Source organism: Larus michahellis, chromosome 17, assembly GCF_964199755.1.
Source record: "Larus michahellis chromosome 17, bLarMic1.1, whole genome shotgun sequence".
NCBI classification, from domain to species: Eukaryota; Metazoa; Chordata; class Aves; order Charadriiformes; family Laridae; genus Larus; species Larus michahellis.
The window spans coordinates 5,880,634-5,904,896 of NC_133912.1; the positions used below are offsets into that span (position 1 = coordinate 5,880,634).

The 24,263-nt window shown below is 43.5% G+C and overlaps 1 long non-coding RNA gene across 2 annotated transcripts in view; it reads right to left on the bottom strand.

Annotated features, from left to right (window-relative positions):
- Positions 1 to 24,263, bottom strand: part of LOC141732352 (uncharacterized) — a 171,768-nt gene that overhangs the window by 65,782 nt on the left and 81,723 nt on the right. Inside the window, exons 2-4 of one of the 2 annotated variants that reach the window (XR_012584071.1) lie at positions 13,891 to 14,011; positions 13,637 to 13,762; positions 941 to 1,734 (exon numbers count right to left, since the gene is read on the bottom strand). This is a non-coding gene — a long non-coding RNA (uncharacterized LOC141732352). Of the gene's footprint in view, positions 1 to 940; positions 1,735 to 13,636; positions 13,763 to 13,890; positions 14,012 to 24,263 lie in introns of those variants that run through there. The other variant, XR_012584072.1, reaches the window with a different exon arrangement.

Genomic DNA, 24,263 nt, shown 5'->3' on the forward strand with positions numbered 1-24,263 from the left:
CCCTGAGCAAATGCCATTCCTCAGTGGACTTTAGCTGACCCATCCACCAGTTCCATAACAACAAGAAAATGATTGGGTTGGGTCAGGCTGTGGGTCCATCTAGCCCCTTGCTCATCTCAAAAAGGGATGCTAGCAAATACTAAAGGAAAGAACAGAAGTGGTAAACAATTATTTTATAGATTATGGAGAGCAGGGAGCAACGATGCCAGGAGACTTAATTTTATGCATCTCCAGATAAAAGCCAAAGTGTAGAAGAGCAAAGTTAAATATTGCTGCCTGCTACATGCACATTGACCTGTTCTGTGCCACTAAGAGATCTTTCTGCTTACAGGAAAATGCAAGTTTTAAAAAAATGTTTTTCACAAACCATTAAAACAAAAGCCACTTTTTATTCCAAACATTCACAGTAGCTGCCTCCGCAGGTGACTGCTAAGTAGACCTCTAGCAAAAGAGCACATTTTGTGCTCTGCAAGCAACACTAGATATTTGTAACTTCTGAGATTTCCCCTCCTCCCCAAGTCTGCTGTGAATCTCCTCCAGCTAACGATTCAACTGTGAATGGTGGTCTCAGCCCCTGGGTTGGACAGTCGATGTTTCTCATGCATCTGCCTTCACACTCCTTTTCTTCCAGAGCACTGAGTGACATTGTGGCAGCCAGTACACGGTGCTGGCAGCGTGCTCCATGAAGACAAGGGACCTTTAAAAATAGTACCCCTGTGGCATGGAGACCTGAGCCGAAGGCAGAGGGACTGCTGTAGAGGTGACAGCACTGGCCGCTCCTGCAGGGAGATGGAGCTGCTGGGAGTCATGGGGTGTCACGGCAGGAGAGCAACCTGTGCTTTCATAGCAGCCATCACAGTTCTTTGCATCCAGCCCTCACGAACTTTATCTAGCTGCTGCCTGTGGACAATAACCATATTCATTACCACTAAATCCACTCTTTGTGCAGTATATAAACACATATACACTCCTAGCTCACATCGCCTATCCATTTCCCAGGGTGGAGCACAGCAGCTGGTTAAAACAGCACACAAGGACAAGATAAAAGGGGTTAGGCCGGGAAATGAAGGGGAATACAACATCTATTTGAAAGCACAGACAAAATTTTAATTAGATGGCAAGATGCAATTACTCATGTTGGAGTTTTGCCAGCTAATATCCATGCAAAATACCACAGGTCTGAATGGATAAAAGGTTTTGGGACCTCTGCTTTATATCAGTGAGGACACACAGCTATCCTGCTCAAGGACAGAGGACAAAAATCTAGGTGGACTGCAAGGCAGCCAGACAGGCTGACATCCCACCCTACAGAACACAAGTGCCGTCAGAACAATATAAGGACAAATGAAAGAGCAGCTTCTGATGGAGCAAGCACAGTCGACTGCTGCTTTCTGCATTCTGTGGTTGATCATAGTGGAAAGAATCAAGGGACAGAGCGCAAAACCTATTCCGTCCCTAAGCGCAAATGGCTAAAATACGTTTTGGACCAAATTCGGGACTTCAGCATGCAGCAAGTCTGGCTCTCACTAAAAATCTTCCCGCTGTCTCTGCTCCCTGACTCTAGCCCTATGCGATGACAGGTATCTGTCCGCTCTTCCACATTTAGCGCCTCTCTAGAGCATCAGAGTATTTGGAAGAGCTTTCCTTAAATGCAACATCCCAATTTAGTCAGATCACTGTGGCAGTAGAAGATGACATGGAAGTTGCAGGGAACAACATCCCCTTCTTCTTGCCCTGTAAAGATAGAAGTGAAAGGAAATGCAGGAAAAAAACAGAACCCAGACAGGCAGCCCACCTCCCGCCCCATGGGAAGGTTTGAGTTAGAGGAGCTTGCATTGCGTTGGCTGATTGCAATTACACCATCCGCTGTCTGGCTGGAAATAAAATGAAATTGCAACAGAGTTCCAGCTTTAATTGAAATTTCCTGGGATCTGTTATTACACAGCAGTGATTGTTCTGCAGCACTAATGAGCCTTTGCTCAGATGATTATCCAAGTGTCTCTCCAGTCGCTATTTCATTATTGTATTATTAATGATCAGATAGGATTGTCACAGCTGAGATGAAACTTGAACATCAGACAACAGACAGAGCAGTATGTGGATCAGAGCGCACAAACATGACTGCTTTGACACAGTTCCCCTGCTATGATGGCTGTAGCATCAGTGCTGGTACACGAAACACAAAGTGCATGACAATTTTGTTAGGGTCAGGCAGGACCCTTTACATTTCTTCTTTGGTACACTGCACTATTAGTCTGTATGAACTCTGCCAGCCACTGACCTTTTGTGTCCAGTTGTGTGTGACTGTTGGGAAGGCTGGTGCTCTCCAGGCTTTGTTTTCCAAGAAAGATTTTTGCCCCCCTCCCCGCCCCCCCTTTTTTTTTCGGGGTGTGTGGGTGTGTCATTTAGAGAAATCAGGATTGCAGCCTTCCCCTTTCTTTACTCGTACGAAGAGACTCCAAGATTCCCTCTGAGTGTCTATCTGGGTTTCATGGCCTGAATTGATCCCCAGAATAGTTTTAACATTTAGGAGCTGCTTACGCAGCCCACATTGTGTTGCTTGGAAGTAATTCAGACCCCCCTCTCATTCAACAGATTGCCCTGTGCTGAGTCCTGCATGAAATCAGGCAGGATCCTGCAAGCTATCCACTTGGCATGAGGCCGGGCCAAGAGTAGAAGCTGTTAATTTTGGCGAGAGGAGATTTGCAAGATTTGGCAGCACGGAGAAAGACCTGGCTCACTGCAGCCCTAACTGCTTTGGGGAAGCAGCTTTCCCCTGCCTCCGAGAACGGAATAGTACAGAGTAGCGTTGCTGAAAGGACATAGCTACATCTGTGCAGTTATGCGCATCAAATTTACCGCTATCCCACTGCTGGTTCTCCGACGGATGCATGAGCAAATGAGTGACCTATTTCCTGTCAGCTGCAGGATCTCCCCATCTCAACACCACAAGTCAAAAAGCCACCATTGATAGAAAAGCCCTGCAACAGTGTTAGATAAGCTTATAAACTCAAGTGCGCAGACACAGAAAAAAGGGTATTTTCATATTCCCGAAAGGCCTATTTCACTTTCTAAATAAGAGTGTTAAATCCCACATCTCTGCCTTTAACAGCACAACGTAGCCCACCACTACAAAATACCAGCCCATCCAAACCTCGCTGCTCATCATCATTTCATGACGAGCTGGCGAGAACATTTCAAGCAGGCAGAAGCATTTCTCAAACAACTTCCAGCAACATTGCATGTGTCCCAAGGCTAATGCAAAACCTTGAAATACACGATCCCTTCTTTTGACCAGAATCCAGGAGTTCTGGTTTTGGTTAGTTGGGGGTTTCTGGGGCTTTTTTTGGTTTTGTTTTGGTTTTTTTGTTTGGTTTTGTTTGTTTTGTTTTTTTTTCTCCCCCCTGATTTCACATGCTCCTTTTTCTGTGATTCTGGGCAAATCACTTCTCTATTTCAGTTACTTCAGATGTAAAACAGGGCAAAATTTTAAATCCCAAAGCTGGGTGACATTTCAGTTTTCTTGTGAGATGTAGCCAGAAACAGGAGGAGAATAGTGTTAAAACACAGCAAGAAATATTTGCAATTTCAGGGTGAGTTAAGAGAACAGTTTCAGTCAAGAGAAGTATCTAAAAAATTCAGAACTGCCAAACCTTTATTTATTTTTGTCACTACAATGACATTTGATTTTTTTTTCTAAAATTATTATTTTTTTCCTGCTGTTCATAGTTAAGAAAATGTATTGTTAACCCATGAATGAAAGATAATGGCTCCCTTGGGGCTGGCTAAGTGCTTCAGCTGCTATTAATTTTTTATTGGGGCTTTGTTGCCCAAGATCCTAAGCATGTATTGGTAAATGGACAAAAAAGTTTATTCTCCTAATATTTGGTTTTACCATTACATAAATATTCCAATATTTGAATAACCTTCTTCACCCAGGATCACAAAAAAGTTTTACGATCTTCATGGAGGAAAATACACTGGGTAAGTGCTAGGTATTGTTCTTAATGCTGGTAGAAGACAACCTACATGTCCAGGAATCATTTCCTTAAAATCCTAGCATAGATTCTTGCTCTTTTTGTTCTCTCTCAGAAACACTCTACACACGATTAGATCATTATGGTCTATCAATTTGTCATATTTCAGCAATTTTTTTCTTTAAGGATCCAAGATGAGAAATCACTAAAAAGGTCTAAAACTAGAGAAAAATCATTTTACAAAAACAATTGTTCCATTTTGATGTCAAAACACACAATATTCTTCTCCTTTGAAAGAACGTTGGGTTTTTTTTCTAAAAAAAATCACATCCCCCTTAGCAGCAATCATTTCCCTCTGATTTTTGTACATTGTGGTTGCAGATCTTTCTCAGAAATGATAGAGAAGCCCTAATTTACGTGGTAGTTGCTTTCCTGTTGAGAGGCTCCACCTTAAATCAAACCCCATTTCAGGGCATTGTCATCCTGTATATTTAATCTGCATATGCACACACATATTGCTGTGAGCACGGCTGAGATTACAGAGTGGGTGAGATTGAAAAAGTTCCATGTTAGCAAGGAGCTCAGCACAGGGGAGCATTGCTTTCCCAACCCCTCAGGCAAGCCTGGACACTGCAGGCAGGATCTGAGCCAGCGTACTCAAAGCTACCTTGGATACGGCTATCGAAGCATCTCCCCTGTTCAGCTGCAGAGTAGCCTGGTTGCGGTGTACAAGAGCTATGGGATTAGTTCTGTGCGAAATCAAGAAGTGATGATGAGACAACATTGCATTAAATTGCTGGCCCAGACTGACTCCCAGGGGAGAAAAGCAGCCCTGATCCATGCCTCCATCTAAATGTGCTTCTGCAAGTTCTCCAGTGGTACCAGCTATTCCCTGCATCCCCAGGCCATTAGCATGCCATGCTAGCAGGTCAGGGAAGACAAAAAGGCCCCTGTAGCTCCCATCTGCCCCACTAGAAAGGATGAGTTGATTATGTTCTACATTCAATCACAAGAAATAATCAATCTATAATTAAGGTACTTCTCTCCCACCCCTCTGTCAGGTCTTTGCCTCTTCTACCCTCCCATCCCCCACCAAACCTTCCAGCATGAAGTCAATTTAATGAGATTTCTCAGTAACAAATGACCAGTTTGTAATAATTATATTTTCTTCTGCAATTGCTGTAAAAATGATTTAAAGCAGAGAAGGCTCCAATTTATTAAGCATCAAATTTTCTGCGGTGAACTTTTAACTATAAAAAGAGCCTTGAGACTGAGGGAGCTCTCCTCCCCCACTCTGGGCTTCACCATTGCCTTGAAATATTGATGGTTTGTAGATGAAAATGTAACGATGAAAATTTGACTCCTTTATGAAAATTAATGAATCCTGTGGCAGGCAGAGCCCAGCTGCATTTTCTAGCCTTTCATCAAGCCTTATGGCAGCATGGCAAGGGAAGTGGGGAAAGAAGTCATACAGAGAGTAACAAACCCATCCGCAACCAGTTCCAGTCCCATATTTTCCTAGCTAATATTAGCAGACATTAGCAGAGGAAGGCATAGCTGCTGTGCACCTTTCAGGCTACCAGGGAAAAGTCCAAAGCCAAAGGGAGTCCAGGTTCTCAGATGTGGTACATCTGGGCTTGGTGAGTTTACAGAGATGCTGAGAACAAAACAGTCATCCTGAATAACATCAAGCTTGGGGCTCCCAGCTCTTGGAGTAGCAATAACCTGCTTCAGCTGTGCTCCTAATGTGTTGACAGCTCAGTGACTAACATTAGGGAAAAGCCTTGAAGGTGAGGATTTACTTCTCCCAAGACACAGCTCTCCTCCACAAGGTTAACCTCCGCATTGACTACATGCCCTGTCCTTTGGTGTTTCTTGATCTTTTACAGTCTTGACTTTCCCTCAGGCCTTCTACCCTACCATTAAAATAAAACTCTCTTATATGTCCATAGTGTCCTCAAACTTTTTTTTTTTTAATCCAACATGCCATCTGGACTTGAAAAGCAGTTGAGACAGAGCATCTGGAAGAGACCTAGATACGATGTTCTGACTTCAATGCTTCGTTTGAAAGTGCCTTTACTGGCTTTGATAAATCACAACACTCGAGTTCAGCAATTGTTTCTACTTCAGAGAGAGACCATAGTTAAATTAGTTAAAGTCATGCAGAAAGCTTGGGAAGAAGCGAGAGTTCAAAGTTTTTAGACTATTGCACTGTCTCAGCAGCTCACTGCCTGCCAGAGCTGGGAAGAGAACCCAGGAGTCCTGGCTCTCCATCCCACTCATCAAACAGAAAGCTCCTTCTTACATTTCCCTGATTGTTCCTGTCCATTAAACTTCAACGTAGTTTGCATCCTAAGTCTTCTCCCAGCAAATCTGGCTTTCTTTCATTTTTATTGTGGCAGACTATTTATATCAAAAAGGCAGAGTCATCCAGCTGTGAGGCCATACAGAAACGTCACTAACACTAAAGAAATTGCTCCCACATCATTAGTCTTCCTGTGGCTCTCGTTTTGAGTCAGCAGTGCGTCCTGCATTTTTGGACCTTTGATGTGAGATGGGCAGAGGAGATCATGGGGATTTTAGTATAATCAGCAAACACCATGCAGGCATGAGAAAGCAGCCACAGTAGTTCTGTCTGTTGCTTATCAGGGGATGCATAGTGTAAGAAGATCGTACCGAGACACAAATTCCTGGTGTCTTGGTATCCTTATTGATATAGTCTACCTGAGCACCTGCCTGAGAAAGAGTGCTGAAACTGGTAAGCATCTGATGGCTGGATATTAAATGTCCCCAGGTAGGATACCAAAGTTCAAGATTCAATCCTCAGTCTGCTACGTATTCCCTAATTAATGGAAATTTCATCCCATTATGAGCTGGAGAGTGACAACAATAGAGCAGATAAGATCTTGCCCTCAACTTCTTTTGGTAAGCCAGTAAAGCCTTGAGAAGCCTATTTATTAGGAGTTTCCACAAATTTCCAGTGCAATCAGAATTGTGATTATGGAAACAAATGAAACCAGAACTTCAGGACAAGATCTGGAGAAGCGCACCTTTCTCCCTGATTCATTTTTTAACTGCCAGCAATGGTTTGCTATGTTGGTGGATAAGTAACATCCCAAAAAAAGAATAAAACAAATCCCAAAGCTTGCAGCATCCTGATACGTTCCAGTATAGTCACAGCCAGACTGCAGAGGTCCTAGCTCTCCTATAATTTGGAGTCTTGTCAGTTCTAACACACACACTTGAACCCTTTTCACAGCAGGAGCCCACATTACATGCTAAAAATTGTTCAAACTACTCCACAGCTGACTTGGCCCTACATCAGGCCCTTTTCAGTTTAGTCAACTGGGACAAGTCATGAGTCCTCAGTGGAGCTGGTCAATGGTTGAAAACCTTTCTCTGAATAATACCGTAATCCTCTTGTTCAGGCTGTGAGCCTGAGTGCAGGCAGCCCAAAATAGAAGCGGCAGGAGAATGGGAGAATCAAGTCCATGCCATGAAATAAGCATATTTCTTCATGGATAATTATGGTAAAAAGAAAAATGCAATATTACTTCCTTTTTTCCCCCTCTTTTGGTCACTCAGAGGAATGAAAGTGAATTAAAAGAGAATCTGCCCTAATGCAGTACACAAGTGGCTCCTAAAAAACCCAAAGCAAGGTTTGCCTGAAGTTTTCCCTTGTGCCACTGGAAGTTTTCGCAAAGTCCTTATTTTATTCTATCTGGTTTTGCCCATATGCACCTCAACAACTCTGAGAATGAAAAAGGCAATTTTCTGCAGCACAGCAGCAACTGCTGAAACAGCTCTCAGCATGGAGTTCATTGAAATGCAGACCACCTCACACTTTCTTTTACCTTGAGCTGAACAGAAAAGGAAATAGCTTCTACTCGCTGATTGACCTTTCTGCTGAATAGGTTGTCTCGCTCCAAAGCTACGATCCGTGACCCCGAGTAGAGTGGCATGGAAGGCCATGGATAATTATAACGCAACAAGGCCATCATTGCTAAAACAAGAGGGTATTCAAACAGTTGGCGCCAGTTTCCTCCTTAAAATGGCAAGCGATATTCACAGCAACTGATTCTTCCCATCTTCCTCCTCCTTGTCTTCCAAGGAGGAAGGAATGGATGCAAATGGTAGATTTCGTTAATTAGAACAAGGGGCAATTTGGGGAGACGGTAGGAGACTGAACAAGTCTGGCTCACAGGGGAAGAGATTATTTTAATGAGACCTAATTCTATTATATGAAAGATGATGAACAATCAATGTGCAATCATGCTGACAGGGAGTGGTTAAAGATTTTAGTCTTTGGTATGCATGAAAAAACAGATTTTCTACACCTAGTGGAGAGAGAGCGCAAATATGAAAGAAGAGGAAAGAAAAGGAGCTGGGTCCTTGCATAGGGTAAATTGGCACAATTTGACTGTTTTCTGATTTATATCAATGAAGGGTGTGGCCAAGAGTTTTAACCTACACATTGTTTACCAACGCCTGTTGAAATCCAACATCTTGTTTCAAAGCACACTTGTTACACGAACCTCCAGCACGCCTACAAAAGGCTGTTAATTAATTATCTCTGGTAAATGGACCCCTAAGGGCTCCCAGAGGTAACATGCATCTTGGCAAGGAAACAACACAACTGACAGGAGCATCTGCCTTGCAGAAAATTACAGCGCCCACCTAGTGACATTAAGCAACAGAGAAGCAGCCAAGTCTCCTTGCTCCTTCCTCAAGGGGAGCAAAGCATCAGTCACCGATCCCTGGCTCATCTCTGGACCTGTCCGAGGAGCTGTACCAGCGTCTGGGGTCAGAGAGAGACTGTGTTCAGCTAGGGGTATTTACTGTCCTGGAAATAAGAATGGCACTAAGTATGTCACTCCTTTTTCCTGACACAGTACGTTACTATGAGTAGCTAAAGCACTGGGCAGGACTGGGTTCTCAAGCAAGTTTTGCAGGCCCTGAGACTCAGGATCAGGTTTTCAGCTTGCACAGACAAATCTCACTCTGGTAGTAGCTCCAGAGAATCTTACTGGCATTTTGGTCACAATCTCCGTTCTGCCACAGGCCAGATATTTCTAGTCAAGTGTGTACAACGGCACATATAGCTGCATCGCCTTATATTACATGCTTAGGCAACTATCTGTGAAAGCACATCCGCTATTTGTGCATGCCTACTAACTCTACATACATTCACATGGGTGCACACACTTAAAACCAAGGTTTTCATGCATCTAGCTTGATAATTTCTGTGCACAACAACCTCCTGCTCTGTCAGGTTAGTGCTCAGACAATCAGGTTTTGCTTTAGAAGCCGATGAGGCCATTTTTAACAAGATGAACTCAATCACACCCATGGAAAGGGACTTAGCTGCCTGACGATTTCCACCAAATTGACTAAAACAAGGCATAACTTTTTCCCCAGCTATTTACAATTGCTGGATGAGGTCTAAGTGGAGTAAATCAGATGAATCCCAGCCTCTTCAGTGAAGCTTTGCCAATATTCAGAAGCTGAAGATCATGCTCAGAAGACCTTGGGAAGGTCATTCTATACATTATCTGCAAAGATTTTGTCTCCTTTATCTGGAGGAAGGTCTCGTATAGCACCTGAGGGGACTATTTTATTATTGCTGCTCTTCCTTATGTGCCATCCACATGCTTCCTGTAATTTTTTTTTTTTTTACCTCCGACAAAAGTGGACATAAAATAGTACAAAAGTCTGTTTTGCCAACATTTTGACACTTTTTTGTTCTCCATTATTGCATAAAGGCTAAAGAAGAAAGTCACCCTGACCTCAATGCCACTATCATTTGAGCTTTTTTCATTAATAATTTCATATTCGTTAGTACATTCATTTTGGATATGCACACACACAAGTCTCCCTACAACTCCATGACTGCAATGGAACTTTCACACTAACAACAAGAAGCCCAACTGCAAATGACTGATTATTTTTAGCTTAACAAGCAAGGGCACAAACAATAAAAGAGCAGGGATAATGCATCATGAAGTGTACTTCGTTCATTTATTTGACAACTGCAGTTTAGTTGTAATTAATTATGATAATACTTCACGGCATACCAGTTAATGTTCTGTAGTATAATTTGTTAAAGTCTCAGTAACATGAGGCCTCCCCCTCCAGCCTTACGCTGCTAAAGCTTTACTATGTAGTAGGGAAAAGCCTGACACTTTGGGGGTGAATATTATGGAGGACGCTGTGGAGGGAAGGTACAAATTAAAAATTCGCTTTGGGAAATCTGTCAGGGTTACATGCACAGAGTCAGGGTGTTTGGCAGCTTTGCATTTGATTTCTGAGACAGATACAAGAGTCTGCACAAATCATTGACACCAACAGAGAGAGTCTTCTGTTGCCATTTCTCATGACCATGACACTCGGTTGTAGTTCAAGATCTCTGCAACTAGTGCCCCCATCTGACTCCCCAGCTAAGCTTGAGGTCTCGGGTGAACAGCTGGTTGCAGCACTTTGCTCTCGAGTACCCAGCCCACCATCCCCGTCACTGACCCCTGTTGTGACAATAGCTAATCCGAGTTCCTGCTCTGTGCATAGCGAGAGCTGAGCTGCAGAGCAGGGTGCAGTGCGCTCTACCTCCCCTCCTGAGCACTGACTGTGCTCCCGTTAAAACACCCAGTGCCAGAAGTCAGCCCCAGGGAGCATCTCTGCCCGAGTGCTGCAGACAGGGACCATGTGCCCGGGTAGGAGCTCAAGCCTCCTCTGTGGCTGGCAGCATTGCAGGCTGCCAGCGAGGGCTGAGCCGTGCCGGGTCTCAGTTCCCCGATGGCCTCCTCAGACACTGCCTGCCCCCTTGGTGGGGCAGACAATAAATTTTTCATGACAGTACGTCATCCCTGCACTAGGGCCCTGATCTTGGTGGAAGCCTCTAGGTGCTCGTGTCAGACAAACAATAAATAATTGTGTCTGTCAGAGCATGAGCAGCATGTACAATGCTGTAGACAGCTATAATAGTTTTACACATTTATCCTACAGGCCTACATAGGTTGGGTGTCTCTTTCATAGGCTGAAATCATATTAGCTTCACACTATGTATTGCTTTTCTTATTAAATCTGGCCAGACCAGTTCTTGTCTAGAAACTCTTTGCTGTCACATTAGTTTCATCTAAACATGTACAGTGCTCTGGACAGGTTCCAGCTTAACGACAGTTCCATTCCACAATTTTCTCATTTTCACAATTACAACAACCAGCCATTGGAATAATCTCCCCAGGGAAGTGGTGGCTTCCCCAACATTGGACGCTTTTAAGACTCAGCTGGACAGGGTGCTGGGCCTTCTTGTCTAGACTGTGCTTTTGCCAAGAATGGTTGGACCAGATCATTCTAGAGGTACCTTCCAACCTGGTACTGTATGATTCTATGACTCTTTCCTGCCTGGATCAGGGCTGACTTGCTTTCTTCTCCCTCCCCTTTGCAAACAACGCCTTCCTCAACTTGGGAGTCAACCGGCTCTTCCCTCCTCCATGCCCTCCCCATGCTTCTCTCTGAACATTGCTGCCAGGGTCCATGCCTTGCTCAAGGAGATGTAGAAGCAGCCAAGGAAAAGGCACCCAACTACTGCTTCCCCTTGTAACAACTTCACCTCACAGATAAACAAAGGGCTATCGGAGGTTGCCAGTTGTCCTGAATACCTTAACACAGTTAGTCCTTGATAGAGGGGGAAACATAACCCTTAAAGAACAGACTGAGATCAGCGCTCAGGACTGCTCCAGACAAGACTCTAACCTCAGGAAATTCTCCGCTGTAAAATTCTACAAGAGGGTTAAAAACATTCCTGTCAAAAATAAATCATCTTCCTCTAAGGGATTTTATAATGTTTCAGGAGCCCCCTCACTCCCCATTAGTAATTTGTTCAGCGTCGAATCAGGTGGGTTAAACATTGGCTGGTGCAGGCTAACTTAGTTCCAGAGATTTAGATTAATCCAGGGTAATTTGCATTCCTTTAGTGGTGATTTGTCAGGTTACACTCATTCAAAATTTGGCCTTGTAGACATCTGCATAAGGACTTGCTCCCTCTCTGCCTGGCCTAGTATCCTTGACTGACGAACGCGACCCTCTAACATCAGTTCTCCTGACAGCATCCTTCCTCTGCTGATGTCATTTTTAAGATGAGGGTTACTTTTCAGGTGCCCGAAGCCAGCCCCACAGAGAAGATGATTCATGTTACACAGGGGTAAGAAAGCTTCCCTGGCACATTCATATTTTGCCCTAATATTTTTCCGGATGGCAGCTCAGCAGGGAGGCAAAGCATGCAACAGGCCACCGTGAGAGAGAACCCTCTCTATCTTCCAGAGAAACTGGTAAGTGATTAACCGCTTCCTGGAGAGAAGTGACACGGAGACATGAATAAAGAGACGCTGGCTGTTAGACTATAAGAGCAAGTGGAAATTACTGATAAGCCATGGGATTCAGAGAAATCTGTGATCGGTAACTGAGCATGTAATAACTGTATCACCAGAGGAGCTCCCGGAGTGCCCATCTCTCCTCCTCCTCGCACCACTGCAGACACCCACGGTGCCTGTCAGCTGCTGTGCTGAAGCTGAGGGAAAGTGAGTTTATTGTCTTTATTAGGATTTGGATGGAGATTTACATCTCCCCTTGTTTGGGGGCTCTACATTATTTTACTTCATTGGCGCTACAGATGTCTTGGCCAGTTTCCACACACAGTGCCTGTCCACCTTCAGGGAAAGAAGCTTCCTGAATCATTCAGACAGAAGCAGCAAGATGGGAGAGAAAAAATAACCTGAGTGTCTTGTCTACCAATACGTTATTTTTAACTTCTGCTAAATGCAACCACTGTTGCATTTCAGAGAGTCACGTAAAGCTGGAAAAGACCTCCAGATATCACCTCACCAGGTTGTGGAAAGCCCAGGACAGATTCAGTTATAAAGAGACTTTAAAAAAAAATCCAAACCAAACACGCTTACTGTGTAGTGCTTAGTATGAAACACTAGCTGTCACCTTTAGGATTGCAGCAGGAAGCAGGGCCCTCTCTCAGACTCTGCTTGAATTTCAGAGTGGCCCTTGTAAGAGACCCTGATGTTCTTCCTCCTCAACGCATTCCCTCACCTCCCTTCTCTTGCCCAAGTTTTCTGAATGTCTCATGGTGCACCTGCAACAGTAGTCATTAATGAGGACCTGATCTCACTCTGAGCCTTAAGCTGTTCCCATAACACAAGTAATAATAAATATGGTCAGACTTCAGTATAGAAGAATTACCAGGTTTCAATAGCTGTAACAATATCCAAATTATCAGGTGAAAGCCTCATGAAAAAGCAATTCGATAATAACAGGCTTGTATCAGAGTCATCAGACACTTTTCATCCTGTGCTAGAAAATCAAGACCCAGAATGAATTTCATTGGATTAAATAAAAGAACCGATCTAACCTCCTCATGATCTACACAGAAATGAAGCTTTACAGAGCCTTGAAGAAGCAATCACAACATCTTATTTCAAGATTTCCTTTATTCCTTGCCAGTCTTGCAATAAGAACATGAAATAGGAATTAGCTCTGTCCACCTTCTCTCCTGAATGCTTTCTGAGTTATTGCTTTTTTTCAGGAATTTGTCAGAAAAACCTCCAGACTCCCACCCCAAAATCCCACCAATAAATGCAACATGATGAAAAACTGACCTTACTGTTGCCACTGATGTTTCAGAATGCAAAAGTGGAGAAGTTTGTGTCTCTTGCCCATTCCCAGAGTGCCTGGAGCTTCACAGATGAAACTGTTGCTTGAGGATGTACTCTGTGCCCTGCAATCTGAATAAAGCAAAGGCAATCAACAACCTATGAGCGCCACCCGATTTAGGCTTTAGCACAGCTGTAAAACAGACACCATCTACAGCCACAGGGAAAAAACAGTCCCATAGCAGAGTAGTTCTGAATACCTCTTCATTTAGCACCATAGTTTTCTGCTTCTTTTCCTTTGGAGGATGTCTTTTATTCAGCTCCCTCTTCAAGAGGGTCCCTCCTTATAATTGTTTTCCTCCTGGAAGTTAGTTGTGCAGGCTGGGGAAAGATGAGAGAGCAAGGGTTAACAGGAGGTAAATTGTACAAGGCCTTCAAGACAAGGACAGAGCCATCAGGCCCCAGCAACTGCCCAGGGATCCTGAAAATATTGCAGTAATTTTTAAAAAGAACATAGAAAAAAACAGAGACAAGGAAGTTCCCTCCCTTTCTGCACCACCTGTAGCTATTCTGATCCCTCCTCTGCCTCCCTCCCCTCACATCAGCTGAGCAATCTAGTAATTGATTTTGGTTAAAATTAGCATTCACTGCTGGTTTGGGGAGGGTGGGGTGGGTAACCAGCCATAATGGACCTGGGCTTGTTAGAGCTTAACTTGTGCAGAATTTGTAACCAACACGCAAACAGGGCCAAATCCTGAGACATACAAAATGCATCCAGAACTAAAGAAGTCACTTATTCTCCACCATGGCTTTCACCAGTTCCTGCCTACACCAGCAACAAGGAAATTCCCTGGCATCATTTAGTGCAGCCCAAAGGCTGTTGCTTTTTAACTTCAGCTGCAGCAAGCATCAATATCATCATTGCCAGACTGGACCAATCAGTTAGGAAATAATAAGTATTTGTCTGATACAGTTCCTCCTCCTCTACAAAATGTTGATAACCCAAAAAAAAGCTGTGGAAAACCTCTCTGTCCTAAGGCCCACTTAATTAGAATTTTCTGTCTCAGTATATTAAAGGGTATGGACCATCTAACTAAACTTATACACAATATTACACAACCCAGACACAGTTTCTCCAGTAAGGGCCCGCTGATGATCTTGCATTGCCACAGAAGCGTGCTTTTGCACAGTTCTGCAGATGGAATGCCCTGTAATGATTTGTTCCAAGACCTTTGAGTCAGGAACCCCAAAACAAACTACAGGGATTGCAAACCTCTGCAAATAAAAATAAACACACACCAGTATATCTGCAAACTGTGAAGGCCCTCGAAGTTGCACAGCTGCTCTTTGCTTCAAGAGAGACGAGTGGAAATTGAGGGAAAATTGAGGAAATTTAAAAAGCTACCTTGTTCTGCCACAAGAAAGGGGAAAAGCCCCTGTAAAGCCGATTTTGTTTCCTGGTTTTAACGGCTGCCAACACGACACTCTGTGAAACACAATTACAAACCCTGATCCTGGCTCTGCCCCCCCAAAGGGTAGGGGGAACAAATAAAACAAAATCAATTAAAGCGCAGCAGTGAATGCAGAAACCCACCACGCAATTTCCTAGTAAAGGCAGGAAAGCTTGAAAACAGTGGAAAGTAGGTTAAGATTTGCATGCAGGACAGCACCGGAGGTTAGACCTAATAACCTTAGACAAGCCAAAACGTGTGCAAACTTAGTTTGCATTTTTATTTTACCCTGATGCCTTCCCTCTTTTTATTTCCCATGCACCTGTGATGATTAATATCAAAGGGTATTATTGCACTCCTGACATTCAAACCAAGCAATTTCAGAGCCTGGAATAAGCACTGAAAAAAAGGAAGGGCAGGCGGTGAGGTCATCCCTCTCCCAGATCCAAGCCCTTTTTCTATTTACATTAATACAAGGAAGAGCTGAACGTGCAGAGAACACACAGGAAATGTCATCTCTGTTCATAGACTTTTGTATTAAAGTTAAGAACTGAATATTTATCATCCCTGCCAGCCACTGACCTGCACAGGTCCGTTAGCTCAGGGGCAGTCATGTTTGAGTGTGGGGTGTAACGACAACTGCAACGGCTTTGGGGTACACCTACCGATCCTTCCAGCGCAACTCTCTCTCCTCCCTTACCCGAAACTCTTAACGCACTCCAGAACTGAGAATCAAAGGTAAGGAAGAGAACCAAAGTTTTCTCTTCAAGCTTGAGAGAAAAAGCAAGAAATTTAGCAAACATTACTGAAAATGAGGGTTTCATAAAATGACTTGCGCTCTGCCTTTTTTTCTTTTTTTAAGTTGTTTCTTCTTCCCTCTCCCTCTTACTTTTCTGCCACTGATTGACAGCTCCCTGATAATAAAGGCTCTCAGCTGGCAGGCATATTTTTTTATAATCTTTCATTTGTGGCACTGCAAACTGGATGGCCCCTCTATACCTCCTCCCGTTTCTCTCCCTTTCCAATTGCTTCTAGGACCGATAGCAGTAAAGATTGCAGAAACTGAAGAGTGCCTCTACACGCACCATGTTCCTGCAGTGGCAATAAAGTGCATCAGTTTCCTAACCCGTAAACCTCCAATGAATGCTTCCATGATGCCAGGAAGAAAAAAAAGGAGCAGAAAACTCTGCTCAGAAAGCAGATTAACGCAGAGGAGAAATGACTATTTTGCTCTAAATAGAAGATGTGTTTCTCAACCCAACCTGAGTCACTCTCAGCATGGGCATCCTGGGCACCACCAGCGCCAGGGTACCCCCACAGGCAACTGGCAGTTCCAGAACAGTGGCAGCTCTAGAGCAGAGCACAGACAGTTCACATAAGCTTAGTGTATCATTTCTTAGACGACCCAAGGGATTTGAACACTCAAGTGGCAGATTAATTCAAATCAAAACTGATGGGAGATGAGAAGATAACCATACCATTTATTTTGTGGGCAAACAGCAATTCCTTTTCATCCTGGATCTCAATAAAACACTTTCTCTTTGTTGTGCAATCACAGCCTAAAACGCAAATTCAAAAGAGGCTCAAAATAAGTCCATATTTTCTGTAAGAGCAATTTGCACAAACACTGTGTTTTCCATGTTTATTTTGTTTGCCAAAATTAGAAGTGAAAGCCAGAGCAGCAGGATGGGAGACACTCCCCTGGTTAGAATTACTTCCACTTTTCCTTGGGGTTTCTTACTGACGGTGTAAATTTGGGGCTTGTTAACACATTACAAGACATCAAGCATCACATAGCTTTTGCTTTTCAATCTGCTTGTTTCGGTTGCTTAGTTATGGTGATGGTTTAAATGTGAGCAGGAGGGGGGGAAGCCTCTGCAGTAAGAATGCTGGCTGCCTGTCTGTGCTGGTTTTGCTTTCAGTTTCTAAAAAGGAGAAGAAAGGTCCTTTCTAAATAACTGGAAGTCACCACGACTATCAAACTTGGAAGCTGGGACTGCAGAAGCTGGTCATTTGATTCACAGGAATCTCTAGTCATGGAAAAGAGAGGAGAGGTGTTGTGTTTCGCCTGCTAATCCTGACTTCCAGGCTCAGCTCCCTGCTTCAATACAGAACCCAATGAAATATTTCAGGCAGCAACTTTGAACCACCTCTTTAAAAGCATTAAAGTTCTAAATGCCTTAGTAGAAATTAGGCACCTAAATGTCTTCGAGGATCAGAGCCTGCTCTACAGCCAGATGAGATTTGCAGAGATTTCTGTGCCTCTGGCAGTGGACAGTGTCTGATGAGACTTAGAGCACACACATCGCAAGCTGCCTGAACCCAGCTTGGCACTCTAGCTTCCCATCAGGAAAATTGGAGATAATAGTACTCTCTTGTCTTACTAGGGTGGAGGGAGGAGAGAGACATTAAAGATCGTGTGATGCTCACCTAATACAGCCCTAGGGAGCAGATAAGTGAGATTTTTCTCAAGTATTTTAACAGAGAATAGCTCTACTGACTTCAGTGGTGAAATGGAGCCAATTTGCACAGCCCAAGGATCTAGCTCTTGATGCTTATCTAAAGCTTCTAGACTACAAATGAAGGCTGCAGGTATCACAGGCACATCCTGCTGTTTGCTGCTATGAAGTGCAGCACATAAGCAGTTGTAATAGCAATGTGGAGTTTCTGGTGACACTGCCCTCAAGGTAGGTAGCGCATCATGTGTATTTTCTTGCTGGCAAGGGATAACATAATGAGTAATAATTCTTCTGCTCATGGTCCTGGAGAAGGTCCTGGAGAAGCCCTTGGTAGGGTGGGAGGAGTCATAGCAAACTTGCACTGAAATTTGAGTAGGTTTAAATCCAGCCTCAGATCAGGTGCTGCCTCACTTCTGTTGTTAGGGCAGTTTTTCCTCCCCATGATCTCCTGGCATACCACAGCGCCAAAAGAGCTGTACAACACCTTGGAGCTTGCCATGCATCTCAAATGCAATCATATTCCAGACCTTCTCCCCCCTTCAATCAGAGCCTGCAGCCTCTCCATGGTCCCAATCAAGATAAATGCTAACTTTCCAATGTCTCACACTAGGCCGAGTCATTTTTCATCACCTTTTCCCTCCATAAAGCCCAAGGTTGCTGTTTCCAGTCAGTTTTCCCACCAGCTGTGTATTTGCCTGTATCTTAGTAACCTAAGGCAGTGGCCTACATACCAATCTGCCTCTTCCCAGTGCTTCCTACTTCCGCAGATGCTACCAAGATCTCCACTGAAGATCTCACAGCACCTACAGGAGATTCAGTCCCAAAGGACACGCAACTGCCAAAGAAATCATGCCCGTCCCTTAATGCCAGCTTCATTCCCAGACTTGCATCACTCCAGTATGATCTGTGAGTATGACCAGCACTTCCCTCCGCAGAAGAAATAATCTCTCTTGGCCATTTCTGGTAATACTCTTACTGTCCATCAAACCCTTATACAATCAGCAGTTAGGCTTTTTTAACGGTAAGTATAGTTAAATAGTCAAGAGGAAAAAAACACAAACAACGCTCTAGTCTTGTGGTTAGAAACTAACATCAGAAATCTGACTTCCAGCTATTTTCACATTCAGAAAGATTTGACACTAAATCCCACACGTTGCAATGAAAAACCTTAATCCCTGAGCTGTATGAGGGAAAAGGGAAGACAGGCAGATACAGACAGGATGAAATCCTGGACTTCACAAAGTTTGGACTGAACAGAACATTTCTGAAAAAAAATGGCACACTTAGCCAACTGTGGGGCATTAAATCAATGCCTGATTCAGGACTGAATGGAAACAGAATATCCATTCAAAGCTGGGACCAGTGGGAACATATCCTGCAGGTGGATGAGAACAGGTTGCTCTGACTAATTACTAGGTAATCAAATCCAGTGTAGCAGTTTTCTGAGTGGTAACCAATTTACCCTACATAGAAGGTGTCCCCTAAGGTATCTCCTGCTCATATTGGAGATTTCTTGATAGGAGGTTTTTCAGTTTGGCACAGTAAAAGCAGCTGCTGTTTCAGCTTACAAAAAAAATCTGAAATAGCATCAAGGGCCCAGCACGTGGTTGGTGGCTGCAGAGGAAAAAAGGAAGTCCATTCAGGCTCAAATGCAAGGTTGGATTGGACTTCAGAGGAATCATTGAAAGCTTAACTATCTAAAACCCACCCTGTCCCCTTTCTGGCAAAGCCCATTGTGACAGCTGTAGCTCCTGAGTAGTCTTTCGTGCCCAGAGAGGTATGGCTTGAAATAATCCATAATTTATACACAAAAGCATTTTTTTAAAAAAGTGTACAAAATAAACCAGTGCAAAAGTGACAGCTGAGGAAAAAAAAACCCTAGACAATTTGGATGCATTTTCAGACAGTGTTGGAAAGTTCTTCCCCACTTAGAGGAACTTTGTACTGGAGTCTGAATAGGACAAGTGAGAAGAACTGTAGCAAGACTGAAAAAAAGTGCTTCCTGAAAGCTGCCTATCTGCAGGCTGTGTATTACAGCTGAAATGCTGACGTTAGCTTCATATCAAAGAGACAAGGCTCATGGAATAGTCATTTTTAGTGCCAAGCTGATATTCAAATATGACGGGGCAGGTAGTCTTCCTCAAGGGGACCCCTGGAGGGACAGCAAGGAGCTGAACTGCAGGAACCCAGTAATTTCTCTGGGGAATGGGGGCAGAGGGAGAACAAGGGGTGGGGGACCGATTTCCATCTTCATTCTGAAACTGCTCTAGACTTGACAGAAATAAGAATGAGATTTGGCTTAAGCATTGTGCAAATCTTGGAAGAGTTTTATATTAACTAGAATGAATTCAGTAATAAGTACAGGGAATAATGGGAAGGACCAGTTGGTATGTATGCTGTGTTAGACAACATGCCTTGGATGAAACTCATTGCGTTTACTAACCCTTCTGCTCTGAATGGTTGAGTGCCCCATCCACTTAAAGTTTGCCTCTTCCTTCACTCTTAAGACATAGTTCTGTAAAGCATACGAGAGGCATGCTACGGAAATATATATGTTTTGTCTCTGCAGCAGCCTGGAGCTGCCCCAAGTCAGTGCATGGAGAAAAACCTCAAGAGACATATCAAGTGGCTCAGCTCCAAGCTGGCACCGCACAAGGTAACAGAATTTCTCAGACAAGCGCACAAGGTCTGGGGAATCTTAATATCTTCTTCCCCTACAAGTAATTTCCAGTGTTTATGCTCTGTGGAGCTCCTTATGAGTGTCAGAGCAGAACAAATGTCATTTTTAATGGACTTGCTAAATCATAAAAACCCTTTGCAAAATTGCATCTGATTAAAACATGAAAATGTTCCATTATTCACAGAAAGATCCGAGGCAGCTTGCAACAGTGGCAGTAGCGGGCTGTCTGAAGAGAAATCTTGGCCCACAGGACTTTACCTCAGTAACAAAAAGTAATCCTATAATGTACTCTAGCCAAATACAGAGGCATTTTCCTGGAGCGACTGAACAAAGCTTAGCATTCATCATTACATCATTAATTCTTGTAGCAACATATAAAAGTGCACAACACAATATGCATTACAATGTTCAACTCGGCAGCATGCATTGTCATTGGTAATATTCAACTGCTTCCGAGATGTAGATCACAGCTCCCTTTGGGAGAAAGCCAGCTCCTGGGTAGGCCAGAATATTTCATTTCTAGGGTGGCTGTCACTAAAAGAGTTTCCTATTATTTATCCCCATTCTAACTCGCCCACATTCACCAAAAAATGCCTCTTGCTCCATATGGAAGGGGAGTAAAAACTGAAAGCCCCTTTCCGTATGGGCAAAGCAGATGTGCCAGTAGAGCATATATTATACATAGGGGCTGCTTCAGAGAGTAAATAGCACTAAAACCAGAAAGGATAGCCATCAAAATTATGATGTTATACTATTTACTGGTGTGAACATAGAGGCTCAGTTCTAACTATGCTCTCTAGATGGTGATGCAGAGTAATTACACTTTAGTTTACCGAGCATGTAACCTTTGGTAACAGTATGTTCTGAAAAGTGACAGAAAGTGATTTAGCCAGACACGCCACATCTAGGTAGCTGCCTACATCCTAGATGTCAAACAATACATCAATCAACCTTTTACTGTTAAGCTGTTATTTAATTTTCAGGGGATTCGGGAACTGTGTTCCTTCCCAAAAGCGTGGTTTTTTTGTTGGTTTTTTTTATTTTATTTAACTAAACAATGCAGCTTCAGGGAAAGAGGTAGGAAGGGAACCAACATTATTTTTTGAAAAGGCAAAAACATATCATTTAAACACATCCAAAGCCAAAACATTTTCTTTCAAATGGATCCAGACTTTCCATTGTGCATGTCTCAAAATAGTAGATTAAGTTCTGGTTTCACAGTGTCATTTCCATGACAGAGCTGATGTATGCATTGCTTTCTGAAAGGACTGAAGAGCATGAATAACTCCAGCATTGAAATGGTTTGTTGTGAGGTTGCCAAAGCTGATTATTTCCCTGGTGGGTCAGATACACCCTGATCTGACTATGTTAGCGTGTCTAGTTTCAGGATTGTGGCAGGAGATGCAGGACTACTCGCTGCTCTGACTGACGCTGATGGGAAGGCAGAGGGGATCTGCTCTTCTAGTGCCTCCAGATATTCCATACATATAATAGGAAACACAGACATCCATTTGCACACTGGAGACGTCTACTGCAGCCTTTGCTGTACAGAGAAATTCACCTGTAACACCACCTGGTAAAGATTTGACCAGAGCCAAGTGTTGTTGCATGGATAAATTCATTAAGGCAAAGGTGCTTTGAAATTGTCGGATTAAACTGTCAAGTAACAGTAAAAATCAGGCTGTCCATCAGTGCTGCTGCAGTATTTTCCCCATATACCAAACAGTGTCAGAGAGACGCTGAAGTTCAACTTAGGCAAATTTCCTACCATTGTGCAGCACAGTTTTCATGCAAAGGTTAATAACTCCTGATACGTTCTGTGAAGTCAGCATTTCTCCTGAATTTCAGCTTGATGTACTGCCCTTTTCACCGTGAACACATTTCTTCCTGTCTGCCTTCCTTTTGCTAATCAGTTTTATCAACACAGTCTCAGGTGAAGAATGGCTTTCAAGACAGGTAGACTACTAGATAGAAATTCTTGCTTAATGCAAATGATAACAGTCAACAGAAGCCTATTAATATGCTACAGAAATCCAGCCATGGCCCAGAATCACAGCTGATGTAAACTGAAATAGCAATGTCAATTTACACCGGAAGAGAGCCTGGCCTTGCAAGTTTATAAATCTCAGTGCTCTTTAAAAAACAAAACACTAAATCATTTCTCCCAAGAGACGAGAATATCAGTTATATTGCTCTATATCCTTCACCATAACCATTGATTTGTGCTTCCCTATTTCATCCTAGGATTTTCAAACGCAAGAGAAAATTTATGGCTCCATTCTATAGAGGAGAAAACTGAGAGTCTTGAGAATTGCTGGTGGTCAGTCAGCTGCAGGAATCCAGCTTCCCACGTTCATCCCAACGGAGTACAAATGCCACTCTCACCCTCCTGAAAAAACTAATCCCTTATAGCCTGTGAGCTCAGTCAGCAGTGTTGAAGGTGCTCATTTTTCCAGTCAGACTGCTTCACAATGTCTCCGCAAGTCTATAAAAGAGACCCTGTGTCTCCTGGTGAGTTTGGAAGATGCCAGCATAACGCCTAAGTTTCTGGATTCCCTGCAATGAATAGCTCCAAGAGAATAAAATGCATTATATTCTCATATGATTCTGCAGGCACTACACTTAATCCTTTGCTCCTACCCAATGAGCAGTTTCTTTTGAACTGTATGCAGTTTGGTGTTGGGCCAGAGCAAAAAGAAGCTGGGCAATTCATGCTCATTGTGAGATCTTTCTTCTCCTGCTAGACTGGGACACAAGTACCCCAAATGCTGTCAAGCTTCTTCTCTCAAAGGTCACTGAAGAGCTCTTGCCTCATGGCGGACATATGTTGATTTTGATGAGATTATTATATGTACATGTCACGCTTAAGTCTGCTGGTGCCAGGGATTCATCTGATTTCAGGCATTACAGGAGTAATGTATTTCTATTCCCTCATCCTGAGCAGCATCTGGAGCTGCCGCCGAGGCCAGGCCCTTTGTTACCCCGGGCAGGCAGGGGTGAGGTGAGGGGACGGGATGGGACACAGAGCAGGTTTCCCTCCCAAAGGACCCAGGCAAAGCGATGGACTGGTTCTATGAAGGTTGGAGTAAAGCAACCGTGGCTGCATTTGATTAAAATTTATATTAATGTTTAGCTCTCACATAGCATTTGTCATCCTGAGACTTAAAGTGATCAACATAATCAAACCTTGTCTAGAGTGTGAAAAAGCGATTGGCTTAAGGTCATGCAGAGTCTCAGAGGAGGACAAAGATTAGACCTAAGTCTTTGACTGAAAATAGCACTGAGAAATATTCCACTTCCTCCCTACTTAAGTTTTTCCTTTTGATCCTGCTTCTCTGGGTCTGCATTGGAAGGGCAGTCTTTCCTGTGTAGCAATCCCCAATGTAATCATGGTGATGAATGCCCTTCTGGATCTTTCTGTCTGATCTGAGAGGTACATCTGCTACGCAGACACCCCCAGGCATAAGACAGCAGGTGAATGGCAGGGACAGAGACCTCTCCCAAGTCTCCAAGCATGTCAGGAGCAAGTTTAAGTGCACTACATTAGGGTAACTATAGTTCCTTCCATGCACCACGACGACTTGAAGTAGTCAAAATAAAAAGTTAATCCCATCCTACCATCAAGAAGAAACTATATGGGAAGGCTCGTGTTCATCAATTTCTCCAGCTCTTAATTAAGGACAGGAGGTGCTCAACTGTTTCTTTACAATGGTACACACCTTTTCCAAGGAAGGATGAGTAGCCAACACTCCCTCATCTGCCGACACTCCCTCTGCAGGGTGCTGTCAGCAGCCACACTGCTCTTTCTGTGGTGGGGACACCCCACAGAGACCCCTTTCTCCCCAGGTTCTCAGCAGAACCGAAGCGAGGGGCTGAAGTCACATCACTTACGCACAATATTAGATAAAAACAACAGGACAACAAGCAACAACCCTGCCCCTGTATTATCCATTGTAGAGCTGCGGCTCTTTTCTTTGCTTGACACTGAGCTTAGGACAATCAGAACTAAAAACACAAGCCTTTCCCTGCTGAGAGAAGCAATT